Source organism: Chenopodium quinoa, unplaced genomic scaffold (assembly GCF_001683475.1).
Source record: "Chenopodium quinoa cultivar QQ74 unplaced genomic scaffold, ASM168347v1, whole genome shotgun sequence".
Lineage (NCBI taxonomy): Eukaryota > Viridiplantae > Streptophyta > Magnoliopsida > Caryophyllales > Amaranthaceae > Chenopodium > Chenopodium quinoa.
Window position 1 is genome coordinate 1,764,635 of NW_018742287.1, and position 9,353 is coordinate 1,773,987.

Below are 9,353 nucleotides of genomic sequence, written 5' to 3' on the forward strand. Positions count from 1 at the left end.
GAAACTCAACAGCGGTATCGGAGCCGCGCTCTATTAAATTATTGCAATTTGTAATTAATTAAGGTGATTTAAAATGGATTTAAATTTCTGGTTTTGCTTTCTAATTAGATTAGAAGCTCGTTTTAATTAATTTTAAAACTCGTATTTTTCTCATTTTGGCTGTCGAACCCAGATTTCGACTCAAAAATAGTGATTTTTGGGTGGAATCAATGTTCTAAATCGTTTCTTTGCTTTTAGGGTTGTTTAGAAAGCCAAAATCCATCCTGAAATATGTTTTTCAAGGGGTTTTTCGTTTTTGACAAAAAATTTTAAATCTTTATGCCTTGATTAATTTATGCATGTTAAGGGTAGATTAAATGTATGGTTACATCCCTAATCTACTGCAATTATAAACTCTTTTAAGCATGATTATGAAGTCATAATGTGTGCTTAAGTTGGTATGTTCAATTTTGTCACATAAACTTGTTATTTCACAATCATGCAAATAAATTGCATTAAAGTGTGAATGTTTATTGTGAATGTGAAATTTTAAGTTCCTTGTATATTAAAGATCCAATCTTTAAGTGTTTAAATGGTTGGAACTTTAATTCTAAATTCCATGGTTGAACCAATTTGTGGATTTAATCATTTTTGTGTTGATTAACGTCCTTAAAGTTCAAGTACTTGTGATTAAATTTTGATTAATCTTCATATTGGAAGATGTAATTTTATTATTTTACACAAGTTAAAGGTTGGAAAATTTTCATTGGATGATTGGTTTTATTTTCCAACTCCCTACTTTGTCAAAATCATTATTAATTTGCATATTGGTCAAATTAATTTTGGGTGTAGCCCTTCAATTTTAAGCATCAAAGAAAGACCTAAATTATTTCAAAGGGAAATTTTGGATGATTTAGGCTTGTGCACCATTAAAATTGAATTTAATTAAGTTGGACTTATTATAATTTCATTTTGCCCTAAATTGATTCTAAAATAAATTTAGAATTAATTTTACGCCACACATAAATCGGGATTAAAACCCCGAGAAACGGCATGCAAATCGAGGCAAAAACTCCCAAGCGTCACCAAGGTCAGCCGGGCTGCCTAGCAGCCCGCATGTGGCTGCCTTAATGCGCACAAGGGTGTTGCTGTGCGGTGTGGCGAGGGACTGCTATTGCGTGCTGCCTATGGCTAGGTGCATGGGCCTTAGGCTGCTGGAGAGCTTGTGCGTGCTGCTGGGCAGCGAGGCAGCAAGCCCCAGCCAGCCAGCCCACTGCTGCCAGCGCCAGCGAGCAGCTAGCATGTAGGGTGCTGCTGGTGCTAGCTAGCAAGGCATGCTGCGCTAGGCGAGCTTGCTAGCAGCCAGCACCACACGCAATGCATGGGCTGCCTAGCGGCCATGGTGCGCAGCCCTCGCTTTTTATTGGTGGGTTGTTTTGCTTGATTTTAGGCTATCGTCTTTTGCAAAATTTTGCCGTTTTAATTTTATTTAAAAATTTTAACGAGCTTAGACTTCTATTTTTCCGGCTCTTGCAAAATTTTAATTTTGACAAAATTTGGGTTTACCGGCTTAATTAATTAGATTAATTAAGTTGGATGCGGAATTTAGTGGGAGCTTATGAATTCTTTCGTGAACAAATTGCACCTTTTTAAACATAATATGTTAAACAACTTTGACTAGTTTTAATTAGGCATGTTAATTGGATTAAAAACCTAAGTTAGTTACTAGTTTTCACGTGTTGTGCATTTTTACTTGTTTTTTTCGTCGTAAAATGCATGGGCCATTCACATATAGTGAATGGGTGAATGAAACCTGTTTTCACAGGTTTCGTGAAAAATGGCAACTAGTGGGGCCCGATTAGGATAGAAAATACGGACTGCGTTCCGTTACGTATTTTTGTAAATCTAAATACGACTTGCGTGCCGTTGAGTATTTTTGTACCTTAATATTTAGATTAATCCTGGTCGTAGTAGCTAGTAATTTTATTTTGGCGAAGATGTCTCAAGACGACGTTTCGATGAAGACGAGCCAAGATGAAGACCCTTGAAGATTTGAAGATTTCAAGGGGTCATGCTAGTTGCCAAATGCATCTATTTTATGCTTTATATATATTATTGTGTTTATATATATGTTGGATGTAAGATGCATGTCTAGGATTTCAAATGTTGCGATGATTAGTTAAGTTCACTTAAATCAACCAACATAGAAACCCTAGGTCCCTTAAAATATTGAGCTAAAATTTGCCGTTCCAAGAACAACACTTACTGAACTAATGCGCGTACGTGATCGGCTACGCTAAAGTGAGGCATCACTACTTCCCTAGGAACGTAAGGTATACTAGGTATACAAGTTGGTCTTGGTTAAGCTCAACGATATCAGTAAGGAGTCCTTATATGTCGTGGCAAAAGAGATAAAATGTCAAGAATGCATTAGATGCGACGTTTTATCAAACCGAGAGTAGCTTAGAGCTATTAGCAATTAGATTGCTTACCCTAAAATATCTAGTGTTAAGACAAGCCAAAGAATGCTTAATCACTTTTTGATTTTTGGGATCTCGGAATCATTTTATTCTCGCCAAAAGGGACAATTTTTAATGCGTGGATAAAATGCTCAATAAGATTGAAAATTTGCATGAACGCTTTTAAATTTCAAACTTTTTGGTTTATGAATGGTTTTTCATTTCAAATTCTTTCAATTGTAGAACCATGTTTGCAAGTAACTCAAACAACCAGTTTTCTTTACGCTCAATTCTCGACAATGAGAAGTTGAGTGGGCCAAATTTTCTTGATTGGCAAAGAAATTTGCGTATTGTTCTCATGAAAGAGCAAAAGGAATACGTCCTTGATGAGGAAATGCCCGACACTCCCAATGAGGAGGTCACTCAGGCTGCCCTTAACCGAGGGCAAAGTGCCAATCTGGATGTCAAATGCATCATGTTGGCCACTATGTCTTCGAACCTTCAAAAGAATTTCTTTGAAAAGGAGACGGCTTTTGAGATCATTTCTGAGCTTCAGAATATGTTTCAAGAGCAGGCCCGAGCCGAAAGGTTCGAAACCCACAGGCAAATCCTTGAGAGCAAGCTCAAGAAAGGAGAGCCGGTGAGCTCGCATGTTCTTAAAATGATTGGATTGTTTGAGAACATGGAAAGGCTCGATGCTGGGTATTCAACCGAGATGGAAAATGACATCATTCTCCACTCGGTGCACAAAGGCTATGATCAGTTCAAAATGAACTATAATATGCAGAGCATGGAGAAAACTCTCACCAAGCTTCATGGTATGTTGAAGCAAGCCGAGCAAACGCTCAAGGATGAGGGAAAGCATGATATGCTCATGGTGAGAAAGGGCAAGCCATTCAAACGCTCGGGCAAGAAGAAAAGCTTTAAAGGGAAAAAGAAGAATTTTCTGCCTAAGTCAAACAATGAGCAGCAAGGACAAGAAAGTAGCCTCTTCCAAAACCGATTCCGAATGTTTATACTACAAGAAGAAGGGACATTGGAAACGGGATTGCCTTAAATTCAAGGAAGATAAGAAGAACGACAATGTTGCTTCTTCATCGGGTATTTTTGTTATAGACTTAGACTTCGCCAGCAAAACATCATGGGTATAAGATACCGGATGTGGCTCACACCTTTGTTCCAATGCTCAGGGACTAAGGATAAAAAGGAGGCTAGAGAAGGGAGAGGTCGAGCTTCGGGTCGGCAATGGAGCAAAGATGTCTGCCGTCTCCGTTGGAACTCTCAGTTTGTCTTTGCCCTCTGGGCTTATTTTAGAACTTGACAATTGTCATCATGTTCCTAGAGTTACCAAAAACATTATTTCAATTTCGGCGTTGGACGCCAAAGGTTTTGAATTTCGAATTAAGAACAATAGTTGTTCATTTTATTTCGATAATGTTTTATATGGTAAGGCATATTCAGAAAATGGTCTTTATGTGCATTCTCTTGATAAACAAGTTTATAACATTAATGATACCGCTAATAGGGCTAAGACCATCGAGTCGAATCAAACCTACTTGTGGCATTGTCGTCTTAGCCATATTAACGTCAAATGCATTAAGAAACTTCTACAAAAAGGTGTTCTTGACTCATTCGACTTGGATTCGTTTGAAAATTGCGAAGAATGTCTATTAGGCAAGATGATAAAGAAGCCATTCTCCAAGTTGGGAGAAAGGGCAAGTGACTTATTATGTCTAATACATACGGACGTATGTGGACCAATGAGTACACCCGCAAGGCAAGTTTATCGATATTTCATTACCTTCACCGACGACTATAGTAGATATGGTTATGTCTACCTTATGTCGAATAAACCTGAATCCTTTGAGAAATTCAAAGAATTTCAAAGTGAAGTTGAGAATCAACTTAGCAAGAAGATAAAAGCACTTCGATTGGATCGAGGTGGCGAATATCTAAGCCATGAATTCGACGATCACTTGAAAGAAAATGGTATTCTTTTAGAGTTGACACCTCCTGGAACTCCTCAATGGAACGGAGCATCCGAAAGGAGAAATCGAACCTTGTTAGACATGGTTCGATCAATGATGGGTCTTAGTGAACTTCCTATCTCTTTCTGGGGACACGCATTACTAACTGCGGCACTAACACTGAACGTGCTCCGTCAAAAGCTGTCGAAAAGACTCTATATGAATTATGGACTAGAAACCTCCAAGGTTGTCTTTTCTTAAGATTTGGGGTTGCGAAGCATATGTCAAGAGATTAATTTCTGACAAACTTCACCAAAAATCGAACAAGTGTTTCTTTGTGGGTTACCTAAAAGAAACCAAGGGGTATTACTTCTACAATAAATCTGAGAACAAAGTGTTTCTTGCTCGTGATGGTGTCTTTTTGGAGAAGGAACACCTTTCCAAAATGACAAGTTGGAGGAAAATCGAACTCGACGAAGTTCGAGAGGACGAGCAACAATGTCAACCTGATAAAACTGACAATCAAAATGCTTTAGAAGCAAGTGATAAGATTGGTCAGAATCAAACAGACAATGTAAATGCTCAACCTATTACCCTTCGTAGGTCGCAACGACCAATATCTCAACAAGAAAGATACCTTGGTATTGTCTTAACCGAAGATCAGGACATCCTAGTCATGGATGGAGATGAGCCAACGACATACAAACAAGCTATGATGAGCCCCGACTATGCTAAATGGTAAGAGGCCATGAAATCAGAGATGGACTCCATGTCTTAAAATCAAGTCTGGGACTTGGTAAATTTGCCCGAAGGTTACACACCCATTGGTTGCAAATGGATTTTCAAATTGAAAACAAACAAAGACGGAAATGTATCAGTATACAAAGCTAGACTGGTGGAAAAAGGATACAGGCAAATCCACGGGATTGATTATGATGAAACCTTTTCGCCAGTCGAAATGCTTAAGTCCGTCCGAATCATCCTAGCGATTGCTGCATATTACGATTACGAAATATGGCAAATGGACGTCAAAACCGCTTTCCTTAATGGGATTTTGGAAGAAATTGTGTATATGACATAGCCGGAAGGTTTTTTTGATCCAAGCAACGCTGGAAAGGTATGAAAGCTTAAGAAGTCCATTTATGGATTGAAGGAGGCAAGAAAAATTTGGAATATGCGATTTGATGAAGCCATCAGTAAATTTGGCTTTATCAAGAATCCAGATGAGTCTTGTGTTTACAAGAAGGTCAGTGGGAGTGACATCGCATTCCTAGTCCTATATGTCGATGACATATTGCTCATTGGAAACAACACAAAGGCTGGCTGGGAAAGTGCTTTTTAATGAAGGACTTAGGAGAGGCAGAGTACATATTGGGCATCAAGATCTATAGGGATAGATCTAAGAGAATGATTGGATTGAGCCAGAGTACTTACATTGGTAAAGTACTGGCACGATTCAGCATGGAGAATGCCAAGAGAGGGCACCTACCCATGTCCCATGGCGTAACTCTCAGCAAGAAACAGTGTCCACAGACACCTGTTGAGTGAGAGAGAATGAATCAGATTCCATATGGTTCACTAATTGGATCGATCATGTATGCCATGATATGTACTAGGCCTGATTTATCGTACGCCTTAAGTTCTACGAGCCGATACCAATCAGACCCAGGAGAGGCGCATTGGACTGCGGCCAAGAATATCCTAAAGTACCTAAAAAGGAACAAGGATAAATTCCTGGTCTATGGTGGCCACAAAGATTTGGTTGTTGAAGGTTACACCGACGCTAGCTTTCAGACTGACAGAGACGACTTCAAGTCACAGTCAGGGTATATATTTTGCCTAAATGGAGGAGCGTTTAGTTGGAACAGTGCCAATCAAAGCACCACTGCAGATTCTACAACTGAATCCAAATACTTGGCAGCTTCGGAAGACTCTAAGGAGGCAGTTTGGATTCGTAAGTTCGTCAGTGAACTTGGTGTTGTACCCTCCATCAAGGGTCCAATAAATCTCTATTGTGACAACAATGGAGCTATTGCTCACGCCAGAGAGCCAAGAGTGCACCAGAAGGTCAAACATGTCCAAAGGCGATTTCACATGATAAAGGAATGGAAATCAGATGGTGAAATCAGAATTTGTAAGATCGGTACGGATGACAATGTGGACGATCCTTTGACTAAACCTCTGCCTCAAGTGAAGCACAACAAGCACGTCGAGGCAATGGGAATCAAGCACGTTGGAGATCGATTGGCTTTGAATTCCCTGTACATGTGTTTTAATTAAACTAGATGTTTTAATGTAAAACGCTATGTAGAAACCATTCATTTATGGAGTAATTAATTTTTCATGAAAAATTACTATTTACTACATTGCTATTTAATTGTGGTTTAGAATTAAATAATGAGTCCATTCGATTTTTGAGAATATTCAAAATAGGGTATCAAGACCATGTCTTGGATAAAGAAACACCTGTTAAGTGAACAGTGAATATTTAAATCAAAAATTATCCCTAATCGAGGTCATTTAACTGATGGATGATTAATGACCATTGGAGATTAGTGTGTAGTATGATTTACAGCACCGTTTCTTGTGCTGCAAGGACATAGTAGTCATAAATCATTTGCACAGGTGCTAGTTTGGAACTACACTGGATCGACCTATGAGAGTACTTTAAGATATTTAAAACGTCATAAGTACATTTCTCATTATAGCTATCGGAACTTGTTTCCTCAACCATGAGTACTGGGAAGTTCTCTTGTTCGAGTACTAGTCGCTTTGATGATGTCAAACTTCCGCCGTAACTAGGGATTATAACGGGAACACTCTGGAGATTAGGTCCTCTTAGTAAGAGAGGCTTGTAGTACAAGACTGGGAATGTCCCCCTATTAACAATAGGGAATATGTCTTTATTGTTTACAAGGCCGCTCGAAGAGTGAGACTGTGAAAATGCATGGTCGTGCTCAGATGGATTTTAGAAATCATTTGAAAATTGACAGTCGAACTCGAAGACTGAGAAACACTTCTGGACGTAATAATGATGACGAAGATTCTTACCTTATAGTTCATGCAGAGACATTAAGCGACATAGGAAATGGGCTATACAGTGTATGCACACTTATCCGGAAGGACAAGTGGGAGATTGAAAGGAATGGTGTCCTTCCAACAAGTGTATTATTCCGATAGAGGGTTCAGAATTATAAGGAAGCTAATTTTTCAGTGAGACCAAGTGATCGGAATGCCTGGGTGGAGGCCGCTTTCGATCTGTAATAATAGTGAACAATTAATATTACAGCTTTGTCTCAACTGAACCCTTCGGGTCGAACCCAAATGAACTGCCCATCCGAACGGACGAATCAATCCGAAGGATTTGATGAGTCACTAGAGTATTACGAACATAGATGTGGGATATCGAGCCTAGGGCGTCGAGACCGAGCGTCGCAAAATCAACAAGCAACAAGTTTGAGCGTAACCGTAGCATCACAATGGCATAGCCATGTGGACGCTAGGCTAGCTCGAGCCAGCATGCACTTTGCATGGCTATGTGCAAGCCTAGGCGCACCATGTGTGTGCTAGGCGCACCATGCGTGCTAGGCGCACAAGGCAGCACCATCGCTAGCACTAGGTGCTTGCGTGTGTGCGTGCCTCGCATGGCAGCACCATCACAGCAGCGTGCTTGCATGTGTGTGCGTGCCTTTGCATGGCACAACACCATTGCAGAATGCGCGCTTGTGTGCCTAGGTTCTATCGCTAGGCCCTCGCACAACCTACGCATAGCACATCACCATCGATTGCTAGGCCTATGCGTGTGTGCGTGTGCATGCATGCTATCGCAGCGAGCAGCATGCTAGCAGCCTCGCACAGCAGCAACATGCCTTCGCATAGCTGCGTGCTTGCGTGCATGCCTTCGCATGGCAGCACCAAGCACAGCGAGCTAGGAGCATCGCCCAGGCAGCAAGCAAGAAGCAGCGAGAGGCCTCGCCCAGCGCCCAGCACCCAGCAGCATGCGTGGCTCGCTAGCAGCATGCATGTGCTGGCTGTGCTGGCTGGTGCGTGCTGGCCATGCTAGTTGTGCGTGCTGGCAGTGCATGCTGGCCAGCAAGGCTGGCAGCCAACTCACTTCCTTTGCTTGGTGCCGGTTTGTGAGAGGTGGGGACCAATGCTTGGAGCATGCCTTGGGGAGCACGGCAATGGTCCCCCCCATGGTCATGGTCCTCACCTAACCTCTCCTCTCCTCATGCCACTTGTTGATTTGTAATTGCATTGTTTATTAATTTATTTTGAAATTAAATAAATTAGTGAAAATGCAACTATCCCACATTGATCATGAATGGGAAGAACAAGTTGCATTTCCCTATAAGTACCCTATGATTGGGCATTTGGGAAAACAACTTGAGTGGAACTCAAAAAGGCATCTCTACTATTGAGAAAACCTTTAAGTTCGTAAAACTCTAGTTTTATACATGGTCAAGTCTCGACTAACTCTCGAGACGAAGATCGTTCGGGTCGGGTCGTGCACTACAAAAAAATGTCCATATAGAAACGGAATTCTAGCGACGGAATTCAATCCGTTTCTAAATTAGAGACTGAATTAAAAAATCCGTCTCTAAATTAATTTAGAAACGGAATTGAAAAATCCGTTTCTAAATTAGAGACGGAATTAAAAAATCCATCTCTAAATTAGAAACGGAATTGAAAATCCGTTTCTAAATTAGAAACGGATTTTTTTCCGTTGCAAAATTAGAAACGGATTTTTTTCCGTTGCTAAATTTAGAGACGGATTTTTTTTTTTCCGTTGCTAAATTAGAGACGGATTTTTTTTTCCGTTGCTAAATTAGAGACAGATTTTATTTTTCCGTTGCTGATATGAGCGACGGATTTTTAATTCCGTTTCTAAATTATTTTCAAAACGAATTATGTAAAATATTACTTTAGCGACGAATTATGTAAACTA